A 16,363-nucleotide genomic window follows, 5' to 3' on the forward strand; every position below is an offset into this window, starting at 1 on the left:
TTCAGCGCTCAATTATTGTTAACTGCGTGTTTTATACAAAAAAAATCCAATAATAAACATGATAACTGATGGGCGTCTGTATGGACAATACATTATATCGATTTTGACACGTGCTTGTGTCTCAGTACATTTCCATGGTCAGTAAAATACTATAGAGGAAAACCTACCATTTTCTTGTATACACGTTCGATGTTTTTATCAATTACATAAAAATTNCATTTTAGACCCCAAATGTTTTTTCAGGAAATAAAAGATTAGATTACCATAAAAACGAAACAGTAATCTTTTGCCGGGTCTAATGTAATATTCACATAGGATTTTCAACGTTTTTTCTATCCTTATTCTTGCTCAATTAAAAAATATTTTGGCGTATATAAAATTGAAATAAAATTCTCTGCTTCTTAAACGACATCAAATGTGCCACAATTGGGTATCACGAATCGTTATATATGATGTGCAGTTAATATTCATATTTTCTTTTATACAGAGGAGGCTTCAGTTTTGACAGGAAAAATATTTTCTTGAAAACCCTCTCACTCGGTTATTTTAAAAAGGTAACCATGCTTCCCTAGAATGTGCAATAAATTAGCATTAAAATTTTTCTTATTCTAACAGCAAGCGTTTCTAGAATGTATTATGGCGAAATGTGGTGTAGTGTAGGGCGATCTATTCAAAAACTTTATTCATCTATTGCTATGGTAGTTAATCCGATTATTACGTCTCTTCTTCGGTGAATAAAGTCGTGTTTACACGGTCGGACATAAGTGAGTTATTACCGGTAATAAGCGACTTATAACCGGTAATAGTGACTTATAACCGGTATTAAGTGACTTTAATAAGTCACTTTTACCCCTTAAGTTTTCCCAAATGGACTAAGAGTTGAAACCCTGCAAATGCAAAGCGAGGATGAAGTGAAGTGTCCAGTACTCCTCGTTCTTCGAGATCCTTTCCCAGGTCGTCCCGGCGGTGGAGTTTAGTCGTATCTTCCAGTCCCTGTTCTTCTACAGGCCGTGCCATGGGTAGCAACGGTGAAAACAGCAAAATGAGAATAACAAAACAGGTCTTGTCCGGTGCGGCCATGATCTGTTAATACAAAACAAAACCAAACCAGTTTATAGGGTCGCACCATTACATATCCAAAAAACACTGCTCCACCTCGGACAAAAAAAGAAGAAAATATTGATGTCATAAGTGAAATAAATTGTCACAGTTAGTGAAGAAAATTAATATTTGACTATTATTTTTTACCTTTTATATTGCACATTTTTCTCGCGCATTAGTTCGTGAAAAGTAATTATGTGAGCAAAAACACTTGATTCACTCTACTTCACAGATTTTCACCCAATTCGTTTATTTAGCTTTATTTATAGGTAAAGAGGAGCTATCGCGTGCTCGCAGAGCGGGTACGCGGAGTATCAACAGGCGTGTGCGCGGAGTACCGACGGGCGCAGTGCGGGTATCGGAAAGCTTTACAGTGTGCATGTGACTAATTTACAGGTGCATCTCATCGGACCAGAACCAGAATATTGATCACTAAGAGACGCAGGACTATATCATAGTAGTTTAAAAGGTCAGGGCAGGTATATGGGTAACGGGTGTTTGGTAATTAGAGATAGGCATATTATGAGTACCACCCAATCCGAGAACCGCGAAATCTAGTCTTTAATAATAATACGCTATTCTCTGTAGGTTTGTAGATTTGTCTGTAGATTTGCCTGTTTGTCTGATGCCGTTAGTAGGTTGTACGGGGCTCAAACTCAGTGGGTGGATATAGTTCTGTCCTGGCAAGAAGTTTATGTTCGTTAAGTCATCCGACCCCGGGACCCCTCTTAGGGGAGTCGTCTCTCTTACTCTCCATAGGTTGCTGTTGTCAGTCTCTCTTATTCACTAGTGAATCTATACAATTTGATAGACTGATATTTCACAATATGCAATTTGATTAGGGGAAAGCTATTCCAGAGGGAGTATGTAGCCTAAATTAAATGGAACAGCCATTTCAGAGGGAGTATGTAAATTAAATTGGACGCCCTATTTTGTGGCCATTTCAGAAGAAATATGTAAATTAAATCGAACCGCCAAATAGGTATGTAATTTAACTGGAACAGCCTTAACGTTTACGTCATCTATTTGTTAACGTATATGTCATTTAAATTTATATTATAGCCTAATTACGCTATTCTCTTTGGATCTGTCTGTTTAAGTCCTACGTGTATGGGGTGGGTGCTAGTAACAATATCATTCGCGAGAAAAATCGCACTTTTATTGCTAAAATGGGGTAAATGCAAATAATTGCAAATGTTTGTAAATGTTGTCTCTGTATTTCGAGCCGGGGACGCATCTACCCCCCCCCCCTTTCCCACAGTATGATGGTCACAGTTGGTAATTGATGCTAATTTATGGTGCGGTGGGTGTTGACAATTTTGCATAAGAATACACCCATGCCACCCACAACATCCTTTGCAGAATAGATAATAACATCACTGCTCTTCTTTATGTTTGGAAACTCGTGTCAAAAACCCTTTCTCAAAATTGAGTATAATATTGTTGTGTAATCAGCACAGGGGCTATTTTAACGTACCTCCTGGCACGTTCGTGCAGTGAGATTAAAAATCCGTGCTGTGAGAATTCAAAATTCGTGCTTAAAATATATATGCGCCATTAAGATTCAAAACTGCGTTTTGTGCCAAAATAAAGTAAACTTGCTAAATTTTTCACGCTTTGCGCACACTGCTAGTCCATCAAATACCAGTCGTCACCTTCATTTTGAGCTAAAATAGTCTGAAATTAAGCATTTTCGCGCGCTTCGCGCAAAAATGTCCCAGTAGAATCGGCACAAATAATGCTCGTCCTCCCTTTTCCATGTTAATGCTTCAGCATCTTATTATGTTCCAGTTTGAGGCCATTTGAGGTCATGACAATTGTCCAAATGTTTAAACCCATTTTAAAGAGCACACCGCTAAATCAACGCGCCATTCGTGTAACCCTTGTAAAAATATATAAACTGTTTTGAGGCATTTTGGGCTGCTCTTTGGACTAATAACCAGAGAGAGTGGCGTATTATTGCTTAAATAAAAGTGTAAATCTATTATGCATGAATTTGAATCGCCATTGCCAAAGTCGCATTTGTACAATTATCGAGAAAATCGGTCCGCGAATTAAAAAGTGGGCAGAAACAGGTTTCCAGCCTTGCAAGCTAAAAACAGTGAAGGTTTTGTTTACGGGCTCGTACCGGGAAAACAAGATGAAAGACTACCCATGCACTTTGCAACATAATATAAAACTTTCATCGATTTGTAATCGACTGGTTATTATCAAATATTGGAGATATTGCCCCAAAGGCCTCCAAACGAGCAAAAATTTGCCTTTTTACGTGTATTTCAATGGGGCGATTATTTAGTATAGTGCGCGTGGTTTGCGCGCATTTGTCCCGGTAAAGTAATTTTTAGTCCATGAAGCAGGTCATTGGGTCGACTTGGAAATATTATTGTGCTCCCCTTGGCCCGACGAAAGCGACGAAAGCATTTGTATTGGTAAACTAATGTTAGTGGCGTATTAGCGGGTCAATTTGAAGAGGTCACAAATGTGGCTGGCCTGCCTAAAATAAGTACGTGATGTCACAAATGTGTCACCAAAATGAGAGACTTTAACGCGTAATTGTTAAAAATCTCGAGCATAGGCAGCGGAAGCGGGGGGAGGGACATCCTCCTAAACATCATAATAAAAGAAAAATTAAAGCAATATTTGCCCTGTGAATCTTCTCTTTTATTCAAAAAATACTGTGTTTGGGGCCAAAAATAGGGTCAAACTGCACAATTTTGCGCGTTTCGCGCGCATTGGTCCACAATACCGAATTTCACATTCAATGGGGGCTAAAATCAAACCAGCACAAAATATGCTTGCACCTCTAAATTTTAATGCCCTCAATGCTTGCCAAGTGAGTGACTTTTTTCGATTAAAATAGCCCCTGAATCAGCAGATAATAAATGGGAACATCGTTGATGTATTTATTATCGTTTATATATAATATAAATAGAGGTCCAACAATTTAGCCTTGTTGAATGCCCCAACTTATTTTTGAAAGCCATAACTTTAAAATTTTAATAACACATTTCTTAACAACTTTTCCAAATGTTGGTGTAATATCATCGTAAAATGTCAATCCACTTGTTGTAAGTACACGGACACACTCCTGCTTCAATAAAGAAATTGCTTTGTGTTATTTAGAAGGGTAAATGTAAATTCATTTAATTGACTTGTCATTATTTTTAATTACCTACAGCCTTATGATAGTACGCACCAGGTTCACTAATGTCATTAAGTTTATTGTTTTTATGTTTAAACAATGTTAATCAGAATGCAAAAACGAATACCAACTCTGCAAAATTGCATAAAATGCTCACAGGTGCCTACAATTTAATGAAATTGCAATGTATAATGATTGGATTTACATAGAACGGTAGGTTTTCATTTAAGATAATGAACCTCGCTGAAAGTACACATCTATCAAGTTAAACGGTATTATATTTAAAATAAAAATTCCTTTAAAAGGGAATGGGGCGCACAATGTGAGCTGGACGGGATATGGTGAATTCCATGGTGATTAGATTTGGTATTATAATGATTTTTTTAGGGAAGAGTAGAAGATGATCAAATACGAGAGAAATGCTTCATGGAATGAAGCTTTCGTGTTAATTTGCAATTATGTGGGGGGGGAGTTCTGTTTTATGGTGGATAGTATAGAAGACACAAATAAGTAAGCTTCCCCCCTAGTCATTTATACACTCATTCTTGTCACACGACGAATTTCGACAAAGTCATGTAAACGTAATTTCGTTTTTCACCCGACCTCCGTCCAGAAACAATCCTGAAATGTTGAAAACCTGGGGTCGGCGCACTCATGCCAGTTTATCCTAAAGTATACTCTGTGTCTTTTGTAGCCAACCCTGTGGTTAAGAGAGGCCAGGAAATACTTAAACTAATACAAAAAAAATCATACCCTCCTTTCATAATTCATATCAAACAATTCCAAGAAATTGACAGGCCTGTTAAATCAAGGGTAAGATCGATCGTTATTCTTCACTAGCGGGATACCCGCGCTTTGCGCGGGTCCCCGCTAGATGAGTAAATCGGAGCGTTCACTATAACAGGAAGAATTATACAACACACATCTTTTTCCCGTATTTATTACGTCCTCTCATAGCGTGTCTGCGGACATGTTCATAATCCTGTGACCCGTCCATGTCCACTGGTCTCTGGCTAGTTACACGCGCATTGGCGTAGTGCGCATTACGCACGCGGCGCCGACGCGCTGCCGGCCAGCTGCAGTGACGCGTAGGCTGGCAACTGATTTTCATAACAAAAACCCCGTTTTTACCCATATTTTCACTGTTTTTGCAGCCAATTCTTGACCGATTTCAACCAAATAAAGTTCAGTCCATTCCCCGTATATTCCTCGATCTCCCGTATGAATTTGGCGACATTTGGATCCAAACTGCCGGAGCCTTTTGATCTTCATTCTAACATACAACATTAGCCTATTTATAGTAAGATGAAACGGGCACAGCCCATTTTTATCTTACTATAAATAGGGGAATGTTGTATGTATCTATGTATGTATCGTGTATAAAGGCTCCGTCAGTTTCGATCTAAATGTCGCCAAATTCATACGGGAGATCGAGGAACCGAAACGGTTATGCGAACATTTGGTTGAAAACGGTCAAGAACTGGCTGCAAAAACAGTGTTTTTGTTAAAAAAATCGGTTACCAGCCTACGCGTCACTGCAGCTGGCAGGCAGCGCGTCGACGCTGCGTGCGTAATGCGCACTACGCCAATGCGCGCGTAAACGGCGCAGAGCCACGGGACTTGCGAGCCAGAGACCAGTGGACGGACATGATAAAAGAAGGAAAAATAAAGGATAAAAAGGTACATGGACGGGTCCAGGGATTATGATAACGGGTAAACACGTCCACAGACACGCTATGAGAGGACGTAATAAAAATACGAGAAAAAGATGTATGTTTTTAAACAACATGAAGCGGTACTATAAAGAAAAATGAGATTAAAATGAGGACAAAAAAGGTACGAGTAATAGGGCAACGGGTTAAAGTAACTAAATGAAACGGGAACGAAACAAAGAAGGAAAGGAACTAATCAGGAAATTTAAGAAAAAAATAAGCTAAAATAATAATAACAGAATTAAATAAAAAACATGAAAACGGGAAATAAAAAAAAAGCTTGTTATTAATTCTGCTAAAAATTAATTAATAAATAACAAAATTACGTCATAATTATGACTTTAAGTCGGCCATAGAACTCTATTTTAAACGGACAAAATAGCCATTGGGGTTTCTTTCACTTTACCTTGCTAGGAACCCTTCCCAGCAGTTAATAAATATTATTTCATCCAGCATTTTGGGTAAACACTAACAAAATGCCGTAGGCCTAAATCGTACATTATTGCTTTAAACTGCCCGACACCGACCCGAGTGAACAACGGTGAACCACGAGTCAAAAGTCGCCTAATTGGGCTACCATATCGCGGGGTTGGCAACTCTGGTTGCAAATACACTTCTGACCTTCAACACAGTCATATCTTCCGAATTTATTCCTTTCTCTGCTGACCAGAATTCGGGCCAGAGTTGAACTTGAGATAGTCACCACAAAGATACTGAGCTGTGTTCTAATATCTTTGGTCACAATCAGTTAGCAGTCAAGCACATAAACCAATTAGTGATTTCATGATTGGTCAGTGGTTGTTTTGTTTGGTTTAAGGATTAGCTGTGCAAAGGTCACTATGGACCACAATGGCCTCATTCCAGTGGCATATTATCAATAACCTCAATTAAACAATCATAGTGCAAAATTTGACCTTAAGTTGCAAATTATGAGTTTTTGAATGCACAAATGTATTGGGGTTAAAGAACTGTGCCCTGATAGATGAGCATGTTGTAGATTCTTCACACTGTAAGCAACTAGTTCATGTACAAACATGTTCAAAACATAAATAATTAGAATGGTCAAATGTCACCGTCTATCGGGTTCTAAGAGGCGGTAAACTGGTTTAAATGTTGCAGAAAGTACACACAATGTCCCTACAATGTCTTGTAGCGTAAAATTTTATAAATCTAATGATATATTCTTAAAATGTATGTAGCTGGGAGGAAAAGCCGACGATCAATTGAAAATTTTGACCTTTTATATTGAAGATATGGATTTTTTTTCCAAAAAGACCTATTTATTTTTGGTGTTTTGGGAAAAAAATCCATATCTTCAATACGAAAGGTCAAAATTATTATTATATTGTTAAAAAGCACCAAAATCTGTAAATAAATTGCTATTTTATCTGCAATTTTCCTCCTTTTGCACGTGTTTTGTTTTTGTTTTTTGGCAGTCAATATAAACCTACTTTTTGCCTAAAACAGCTAATTTTACATGCATACATACCGTCAAACTCAGTCAAACTCAGACCTCTTGTGGCCCAAAAAACAGGTGATTTCATGTGCATATAGCAAATAAATACACCAGTTTTTTTTTACTATTTATAATGATTAAGCAGTGCTTTTGTTCACTGATCTGGACTCCTCTCTATTCATGCTATTAATATCTTGCAAATAAATAAATTATATGGTCATAGGGTTTTCTTGAGCATGTTGAGGAAAGCCGCGCTTTTAACCTTTTTCACACTAAGTATTGTAAATTTTGGTCATAAAATGGTCTACAAGACAGAGGGAGTCAGAGGGATCTTCAAGCTGCCCTGATTATCAGGTCTGCAATGCCGTTAGGGATGAAATCAAAACTCGACCAGCGGTATAGAACAATAAAACCGGACGACGCGGTCAACCAAAACGGTGTCTTCTCAGAGCCACACCAGCCCGAATCAGCAGAAGAAGTGGCTAGACCGTGGAGAAAAACTACTATGCCGAAATCTTCGCTTCCACGCCTGTTCCCCATTGCCCAAGTTAGCGTGACCCATCCGACACCACGTGGAGGTTTGGGTTAGGTTGCCCGCGAGCAATCACTATGCCAGCTCTGCGGGCGCGCCTTGCCGGACGAGGCCCTAATCGACAGCTAAAGCCTCCTTTATAGACTTCAGACAAATACACATTTGGGATACATGAGAACAATGGTACCACTTTCTCAACACATGCCTCTATTGTGGTCACTTATTCATACTAGCATGTTGTGTCAAGCGTTAATAATACTGCCAGATCAGTGACCAATTTATTTGCGGAACCCCTTTATTCGAAAAAATGGTACCACTTTTATGAATAGCCGGTCGGAAAATTAAATCGGCATCAAATTTAGGAACAAAGCATTACGTAATCCTTTCTATATTTAAACCACATTGAGTGTAACCTGCTTGTAGTGCAGGGCGACATATACAAAATAATCCAATTATCACTTCAACGGCGAATTGATCAACTTACCTGGGCAGGACTAGGATCACTATGACGTCACACAAATATCTAATGCAGAAAAGTTGTGAATAAATCTGGAACAAAGAATACGTGTAAAATACATCAATTATTTCAATCCAGCAATCGATTTAAAATTGGGCTTTTCCAGTTTAAATCCATTATACACCCCCTGTGGAAGACATGACCTTAGTCTCCCACATAGGCCTAGCTAGAGAGAAGGCTATTATGTGGTCATCCATTCAGGTAATCCCATTTGAAATTCAGTATTTTCGGAACTTGTAAATGTACCGACGGAAATAACGCTAATAATAATATACTATTAAGCGTCTTACGTCATAAGACCCCAAAGCACTGAAACTTATTAATTTTTCACGAAAGGTCCATTTATAGACACACCAATAATTCCATTTGACATGTTTGAAATCCACACTCCTTCTGTGGAAGATTTAGCAAAAAAAAAAAAAAAAGGGAGTATAATTTTCAAATAGAAGGAACTATAGGGTAACTTTAGCTCAGTCCTCCACAGAGGGAGTGTGTGGAAATGAAGGTGTACACGTGTGGACATGGGGTGTTTGTGCATTTTCTCCGATATTTCAACTTAGTCGCTGAGGTCCGAAAAAGATAATGTGGCCCACGTATTTTCAGTTACGAATACTTGGCACATTGTGAGATAGGGCCTAGGCTTTTACGACGGGATATTAATAAGAATTAGTAAGTTTTTACCGGGTTCGCCGTCGGACAAGTTTAGAACTGTCAAGCTTTCGTCAGGAGTAGCTCTGACTTCTTCTACTGATGGCTCTGAAAAGAGCCGTTTACTGAAGACTGCCCCTGGTCAACCTGAGAACAAGTAGATCTCGCCTACATATCATCAATTTGTAAGCGCTCTTTAGCAAAGTCATAGTTCATTGAATTTACAACCGTATGATAAAACAAGCGAAAATAGTTTTTGCACAAGATTTGCTCATTCTAGTGACGCTAGTATATGGACAATATAAGTGTGCTTTTTCATTATTTTAAGGAACATTTGAGGTTTTGACTTTTGTTTAGGCCTACTTCTTCTGCAAAATAAATTCAGTTTTTATCTAGCCCTTGTCATGTATTATACAGTAAGCCAAAAATTAAGGTACCAGTTAGGTTTTACCCCTGTATATCCTAAACGAAGACAGATATGTCTTAATTGGAACCAGCAGCCAATAGCTGCATCTTTTAGCTCGAATTTAAGACCTCATTCGTTGAAATTGTTCATGAAATAAAGACACAAAGATACAAAACCTCAAGGTAAATGCCAATTTAAAAGTTGCAGTATCTTCCATTGCATGCGCTATTGATTTGTACACAAAGCGTTCGCGAACAAGGGAACTAGCGCCGTGCTTCCATTGATTAGCACGTTAAAACCAGCGTCATGCTTTCATTGATTAGAACACAAAAGTGCAACTTTTGATTTAGTTTCTTCAGTAGGTTTTAGATCACCGTTTCTTTAATTCTAAACCAAATTCAACAAATAAGGTCTTGAATCAGAGCTAAAGATTTCAGGTATTAGCTGCTTGTTTTAATTTTGACATATTTGTCTTTATTTAGGATATACAGGGGTGAACACAACTGGTACCTTAATTTTTTGGCTTACTGTATATCGACAAAAATGTTGATGATCGCATATAAATAAATACGTAAATATTCATTGATTTCTTTTTTTAAAAATTTAATTAAATGTGTAGTGTTGGAATATCAGTTTCCAAATGCATGAACCGTATAATTAAAGCAGGGATCAATTTTAAGAGGGTAAAAGCTACAGTGGAAAGCATTGTTTTAACTGTGGTGGCTCTCGTACGTTTTGTAATGTTTTTGGTTTTTTGACAATCAATAAACATGTGTTTTACCCACTACGTAAAACTGAAAATACATTTTACGATTAAAAGTGTTTTAAGATTACGCGCTAATAAACCTCGTCAAGTTAATTATTTAAACTTAAGTGCAACCGCGGTAATAAGTGATAAAAGGACATCTCCATAAAACTTACCGTGAATCTACTTAACCATATATTACTTATTTACCAGTATCGAGGGCCTATAAGAGAAGAAAGATACAATCCTGGACAAAATGTGTTGCGACACTTGCTCAGCAACGCGTACCGGAGGACAGGGAGTCGATTTTAATGTATGGTACTCAATGACCAAAGTGTCCCAAGACTTTTTTCCATGATTGTTTGTAGCTTAGTCCGACTAAGTGTGCTTTTTCATTTAATGACATAACATTTGAAAAAACATTTTAAGGAACATTTGAGGTTTTGACTTTTGTTTAGGCTTACTTCTTCTGCAAAATAAATTCAGTTTTTATCTAGTCCTTGTCATGTATTATATATCGACAAAAATGTTGAATAAACACTTACCTGAACAGAAAATAGATTGCAGCGATGGGCACGTACAGCCAGTTAAACTTGAATTGGAGACAATAGCTGAAGCTACTATTGCTGAGCCAAACACACAACTGTTGTAGATTTCGTTTATGTATTTGGTATTATATTCCAGCTATTCAGCAATTGTTATGCATTTCAGTTCTAGACGTAAATTCCGACATTTGATTCTCATTGGCTCCAAAGTTTGACTAATCACTCCCAGTCGAACACTTTGTCCCCTATTGGCCGATTTCACCAAACAGGCACTGAACATCTAAATTGTCTTGCTGGATAAATTAGCCTGATCACTCACAGTTGGAAACTGTGTCCTCCCATTGGCTGAGCATTGTGAAGTTGGCGGGAGATTGGAAATTGGACATTCGTTATTTCGGTGAATGTCGCTCTAAAAACATTTTTCTGCACGAAATATTGTAATTTGAGACCGTTTTTGGTCAAAACAAGAAATGTCTTTAAAAAAGACAATGCCTCCAAGATACCAGTGGGCACCTTTTGTTATTAGTTAGGAGACACTTATAATGCTAGCTTTAAGGTAACGCTATTGGATATAGATTTTTGTCTGATTGAAATATGTGAGTCCATTCTCTCCTGATTACAAGACTGAAAATTTTATTTTAATCGGATATTCGGTTACCAAAATATGGCCTGTCAAAATGGCACGAAACCAAGAAGTTGGCAACAACTTTCTTTTATTTTTGTTATGCAATGTTGTCAGGTAGGCCTTATTTTCTAATTATATATGCAAGAATTATACAAAGTAAAATGTTCAGATCGGCTACAAAATAAGATATAAAACCCATGGATGCCTTTGGCAAATTTCCATTTGCATAATTAATTAGGGCAATAATCAACTTTTCTAATAAGTGCCCCTAATTAATTACGCAAATTGAAATTTGCCAAAACGCAACCGTAATTTTGTGGTCTTTACTTTGCATAATTCATGCATGTAATTAGAAAATCATCTGGCAACTGGACTTGTCAAAAATATAGAAAATAAAAAGAAAGTTGTTGCCAATCTTTTGTTTTGGTTTCGCGCCATTTTGACAGGCCATATCTCAAGAACCGAATGTAATCTACAGGGCATAAGCTTTAACATATTATTTAAATAGAAAGAAAATCTAAATTTGCGCATTAGTCAATAAGGCCACGGTCACCTAAACAATGCTAAAGCCATCTTGCAATCTTTCAGATAATTCTGATGTATGAAATAAGACCTTCAAACTTTCAGATATGAAGAGTTCCAGATGCAGGCAGCCATTTCTGTTTTTTAGCTGCGGGTAGCAGCTCTATTATAGTCACCATGTCTCCGTTAGTCCGTTAGTAACAAACGCTAAAAGATGCTGTTACGTCAACATCGTTTGTCGCATGGCTATGGTACTTGGTGAGGGGGAGGGCCTATACCGGCCCCATACTGCAAAAGAGTTTCCTCCAGAAATATGCTAATTAGGTCATTAAAGGGGCATTACACGATTTTCAACAATTTAGTAACAAACGCTAAAATATGCTGTTACGTCAACATCATTTGTCGCATGGCTATGGTACTTGGTGAGGGGGAGGGCCTATACCGGCCCCATACTGCAAAAGAGTTTCCTCCAGAAATATGCTAATTAGGTCATTAAAGGGGCATTACACGATTTTCAACAATTTAGTAACAAACGCTAAAAATTATGTTACGTCAACATCGTTTGTCGCATGGCTATGGTACTTGGTGGAGGGGAGGGCCTATACTGGCCCCATACTGCAAAAGAGTTTCCTCCAGAAATATGCTAATTAGGTCATTAAAGGGGCATTACACGATTTTCATCAATTTAGTAACAAACGCTAAAAAATGCTGTTACGTCAACATCGTTTGTCGCATGGCTATGGTACTTGGTGAAGGGGAGGGCCTATACCGGCCCCATACTGCAAAAGAGTTTCCTCCAGAAATATGCTAATTAGGTCATTAAAGGGGCATTACACGATTTTCAACAATTTAGTAACAAACGCTAAAAAATGCTGTTACGTCAACATCGTTTGTCGCATGGCTATGGTACTTGGTGAAGGGGAGGGCCTATACTGGCCCCATACTGCAAAAGAGTTTCGTCCCGAAAAATGCTAATTAGGTCATTAAAGGGGCATTACACGATTTTCAACAATTTTCTGCATTTTGAAATTTAGATTTTTGGATGCAAATACTCTTCTGGCATTATTTGCATCAACATCGTTTGTCGCATGGCTATGGTACTTGGTGAGGGAGAGGGCCTATAGGGCAATTAAGGGAAATTTTGGAAAAGTGGGGAAATTGAGGGGAATGGGGGAAATTAAGGGCAATTTGGGGGAAATTAAGGGAAATTCAGGTGAATTAATTGAAATTGTGGGCAATTAAGGGACATTTAGGGGAATTGGGGAAAATTGAGGGGAATTAAGGGAAATTTGGGAAAATTGAAAAGAATTAAGGGAAATTCAGGGGAATTAAGGGAAATTGACAAGAATTAAAGGAAATTTGGGAAAATAGAGGGAAGTTATGGGAAAATTGGGAAAATGAGGGGAAATTGAGGAAAATTGGGAACATTGAGGGAAGTTAAGGAAATTGAAGAGAATTAAGGAATTTGAGGGAAATTCAGGTGAATTAAGGGAAATTGACAAGAATTAAGGGAAATTTGGGTAAATTGAGGGGAATGGGAGAAATTAAGGGCAATTTGGGGAAAATTAAGGGAAATTGAGGGAAATTCAGGTGAATTCATTGAAATTGTGAACACTTTTGATGTCAAGACGCTTTTTTCTCGAAAATAGTTTGGACATCAAAAGTGTCCGAAATCGGTTTCGAACACTTTCGATGTCAAGACGCTTTTTCCCGAAAATCGTTTGGACCTCAAAAGTGTCCGAAATCGGTTTCCGAACACTTTCGATGTCAAGACGCTTTTTTCCCGAAAATCGTTTGGACATCAAAAGTGTCCGGAATCGGTGTCCGAACACTTTCGATGTCAAGACGCTTTTTCCCCGACAATTGTTTGGAAATCAAAAGTGTCCGAAATCGGTTTCCGAACACTTTTGATGTCAAGACGCTTATTTCCAAAATCGTTTGGACATCAAAAGTGTCCGAAATTGGTTTCCGAACACCTTTTTTTATATTTTTTTTAGTGTGGATGGAAATACCCTTTCTGGTAAGATGAGCGCCCTCAAAGGTTAAGCTCACAGATGGGTTACAGGTCAAAATAGTGGTCAAACTTAAACCTGCTTCAAGAGGGCGCACCACCAAATCACTCCACGATTTATGTAACAGTGAAATTCGGTTAAAATAGTCCACCGCTTATTTGAGCTTGTTTCGGCTTTATTTTCTAAACGTATAGTCAAATTTTGCCCGTTTTCAGCTCATTTGCTTCCGACAAGTATGTACATGAAGAATTCGGAGAAAAATTCCCAAATTTTTATTTCAGAGTTGAAGTTCTGGCGCGAATTTGAACAACGTCCGGTTTCCAAAATTGAGTGATTTTTAGGGTTAAATTTGCACAATTTTTCTTTGCGGCAAAATAACAGAAAAAGTCGGTGGTTAGCAATATATTCCGTTAAAAGAATAATATTCTACAATTGATCAGCTTTAATCTGATACCAAGCTTTATAGTTGAAATACGTAATTCAAGTGCCAAAACGAGATCCAAATGTAGGCCTTTTACCGTGTATTTCAATGGATGCGTTTAATGGTGGTGCGCTCCCTTATAAGAGGCTTTCAATATGTGTTACTATGTTCGCGCTTCTGTACAAAAAAGACATCAAATAAGGGCGGAAGTCTTAAAAAATCAGTTTATTTCAGTCACAAATGCTTTAAATAACTTTTGTGATTAATTTTAGGAACATTTGTTTAAACATTTACCCAGAAATACAGGTCTCTGATGTCAAGAAAGGCATGAAAAATCGCTTTCGTGAGTGCTTTTGCTGTAAATTTATACCAGATCAGAATAACGCATAAAACTTGCATTTTTGCTTAAATTGCCAATATCAGTAGGCCTTGTTTTGAAAATAAAGAAAAAGAAAGGGGGGGGGTACTTTGACATAATTAAGTAAGTAGGCCTATATTGAAGATATTCAAAACATGAATACACACATTTTGTACTTTTCTCAACTAAAAATTTTAAATTAGAAAGTGTCCTTTTGCATCAAACATTCAATTGTCTGTCCAACCTCTGCAAAACTCTGAATGTTGATGAACATGATGAAATTTAGGTCTTTTGGCGATTCCGAGCTGAGTTTTAAAACATCATTTCTTCCGAACGGAATGTCGCAGAGGGATGAAATTTTGGAAAATGACTAGAAACTATCTCTAGTTTACTTTAAAAAGTAAAAAATTTGGATTTTGAGTGACGTTTATAAGAGGGCGCACCACCAAATCACTCCACGATTTATGTAACAGTGAAATTCGGTTAAAATAGTCCACCGCTTATTTGAGCTTGTTTCGGCTTTATTTTCTAAACGTATAGTCAAATTTTGCCCGTTTTCAGCTCATTTGCTTCCGACAAGTATGTACATGAAGAATTCGGAGAAAAATTCCCAAATTTTTATTTCAGAGTTGAAGTTCTGGCGCGAATTTGAACAACGTCCGGTTTCCAAAATTGAGTGATTTTTTAGGGTTAAATTTGCACAATTTTTCTTTGCGGCAAAATAACAGAAAAAGTCGGTGGTTAGCAATATATTCCGTTAAAAGAATAATATTCTACAATTGATCAGCTTTAATCTGATACCAAGCTTTATAGTTGAAATACGTAATTCAAGTGCCAAAACGAGATCCAAATGTAGGCCTTTTACCGTGTATTTCAATGGATGCGTTTAATGGTGGTGCGCTCCCTTATAAGAGGCTTTCAATATGTGTTACTATGTTCGCGCTTCTGTACAAAAAAGACATCAAATAAGGGCGGAAGTCTTAAAAAATCAGTTTATTTCAGTCACAAATGCTTTAAATAACTTTTGTGATTAATTTTAGGAACATTTGTTTAAACATTTATCCAGAAATACAGGTCTCTGATGTCAAGAAAGGCATGAAAAATCGCTTTCGTGAGTGCTTTTGCTGTAAATTTATACCAGATCAGAATAACGCATAAAACTTGCATTTTTGCTTAAATTGCCAATATCAGTAGGCCTTGTTTTGAAAATAAAGAAAAAGAAAGGGGGGGGGGGGGTACTTTGACATAATTAAGTAAGTAGGCCTATATTGAAGATATTCAAAACATGAATACACACATTTTGTACTTTTCTCAACTAAAAATTTTAAATTAGAAAGTGTCCTTTTGCATCAAACATTCAATTGTCTGTCCAACCTCTGCAAAACTCTGAATGTTGATGAACATGATGAAATTTGGGTCTTTTGGCGATTCCGAGCTGAGTTTTAAAACATCATTTCTTCCGAACGGAATGTCGCAGAGGGATGAAATTTTGCAAAATGACTAGAAACTATCTCTAGTTTACTTTAAAAAGTAAAAATTTTGATTTTGATAACTAGTGACGTTTATAAGAGGGCGCACCACCAAATCACTCCACGATTTATGTAACAGTGAAATTCGGTTA

At 37.4% G+C, this 16,363-nt stretch overlaps 2 long non-coding RNA genes across 2 annotated transcripts in view; one reads left to right on the plus strand and one right to left on the minus strand.

Annotated features, from left to right (window-relative positions):
* Positions 1-16,363, plus strand: part of LOC140141149 (uncharacterized) — a 483,782-nt gene that overhangs the window by 189,784 nt on the left and 277,635 nt on the right. The gene's annotated exons all lie outside the window — the stretch shown is intronic.
* On the minus strand, positions 280-10,935 carry LOC140141142 (uncharacterized). Its single transcript, XR_011857356.1, has 3 exons — positions 10,805-10,935; positions 8,428-8,492; positions 280-1,083 (listed from the first exon to the last, which is right to left on the minus strand). It is a non-coding gene; the product is annotated as an uncharacterized lncRNA (long non-coding RNA).

The sequence above is a fragment of the Amphiura filiformis genome, chromosome 19 (assembly GCF_039555335.1).
Source record: "Amphiura filiformis chromosome 19, Afil_fr2py, whole genome shotgun sequence".
Lineage (NCBI taxonomy): Eukaryota > Metazoa > Echinodermata > Ophiuroidea > Amphilepidida > Amphiuridae > Amphiura > Amphiura filiformis.